Below are 1795 nucleotides of genomic sequence, written 5' to 3'. Positions count from 1 at the left end.
ATCGTTTTAACAAGTCTCTTTCTATCCCCACCCCTTTCCCCTACCCTTCCCAGCTTCTAGTATCCTTTTTTCTACTTTTTATTTTTATGAGATTAATTTTTTTTTTTTAGCTTTCACATATGAGTGAGAACAGGCGGTGTTTAACTTTCTGTTCCTGGCTTGTATTACTTAACATAATCCTCCAATTCTATCTGTGTTGCTGAAAATGACAGGATAGGAAGAAAAAGTTCTAGTGTTCTATACCACTGTAGAATTGAGAGGTGAAGCCAGCTAGACTTCCTGGGTCAAGTGGGGACTTGGAGAACTTTTCTGTCTAGCTAGAGGACTGTAAATGCACCAATCAGCACTCTGTAAAATGGACCAATCAGCAGGACGTGGGCAGGGCCAAATAAGGGAATAAAAGCTGGCTACCTGAGCCGGCAACCCACTCGGATCCCCTTCCACGCTGTGGAAGCTTTCTTCTTTTGCTCTTCACAATAAATCTCGCTGCTGCTCACTCTTTGGGTGTGCACTATCTTTATGAGCCTTAACACTCACTGCGAGGGTCTGTACCTTCACTCCTGAAGACAGCAAGACCATGAACCCACCAGGAGGAATAAACAAATCCAGATGTGCCATCTTTAAGAGCTGTAATAGGCCAGGCACGGTGGCTCAAGCCTGTAATCCCAGCACTTTGGGAGGCCGAGGCGGGCGGATCACGACGTCAGGAGATCGAGACCATCCTGGCTAACACGGTGAAACCCCGTCTCTACTAAAAATACAAAAAACTAGCCAGGCGGGGTGGCGGGCGCCTGTAGTCCCAGCTACTCAGGAGGCTAAGGCAGGAGAATGGCCTAAACCCAGGAGGCGCAGCTTGCAGTGAGCTGAGATCCGGCCACTGCACTCCAGCCCAGGCGACAGAGCGAGACTCCACCTCAAAAAAAAAAAAAAGAGCTGTAACACTCACTGAGAAGGTCTCCGGCTTCACTCCTGAAGTCAGCAAGACCATGAACCCACTGGAAGAAAGAAACTCTGGACACATCTGGACATCTGAAGGAACAAACTCTGGACACACCACCTTTAGGAGCTGTAACACTCACCGCGAAGGTCTGCGGCTTCATTCTTGAAGTCAGTGAGACCAAGAACCTACCAGAAGGAATAAATTCCGGACACAGGATGACTGTAGTTAACAATAATATACGGTTAAAATACCTAGAAGGGGGATAGTGAATTTTCCCAACACAAAGAAATGATACGTGTTTGAGATGATGAATATGCTAATTATCCTGATCTGATCACTATACATTATATGTATTGCAACATCCCTATATACTCATAAATATGCACAATTATTATGTATCTATTTAAAATTTTTCAAAACTAAAAAAAAAAAAAGGACTGCATGTATTTGTACATCCACAAAGGGCGAGAGTAAATTTTCAGCCTGGCACACATTCCACAAATATTTATGGAAAACCACCACTTGCTAGCACTGTTCCAGGAGCAACGTTCATGGAGCTTGAGAAACTCATCTCCTTCCCCCATACGGATGAAACTTTCCACCTTATGATGTGGGGGAGGGCTGAATTTGGCATGAGTAGTCAAAGAAGCCCCATCCCAGGAAGTGTCCATCAGGCTGAGATCTGTTGTTAAGGCACAGGATTTAATCAGGAAAGAGCAGAAAAGACACTTGGTCTGAAGCCAGGGGTAGAGAGAGAAGAGCATATTGGAGCTCCTGCCCCTTGAGAGCTGGGGCAGCATATCACTTAGGATTCTCCAGAGATACCGAACAGCCAGTGGGATAGAAGTGTGCACG

Source organism: Chlorocebus sabaeus, chromosome 3 (assembly GCF_047675955.1).
Source record: "Chlorocebus sabaeus isolate Y175 chromosome 3, mChlSab1.0.hap1, whole genome shotgun sequence".
NCBI classification, from domain to species: domain Eukaryota; kingdom Metazoa; phylum Chordata; class Mammalia; order Primates; family Cercopithecidae; genus Chlorocebus; species Chlorocebus sabaeus.
Note: the sequence above shows the minus strand (reverse complement) of the source record.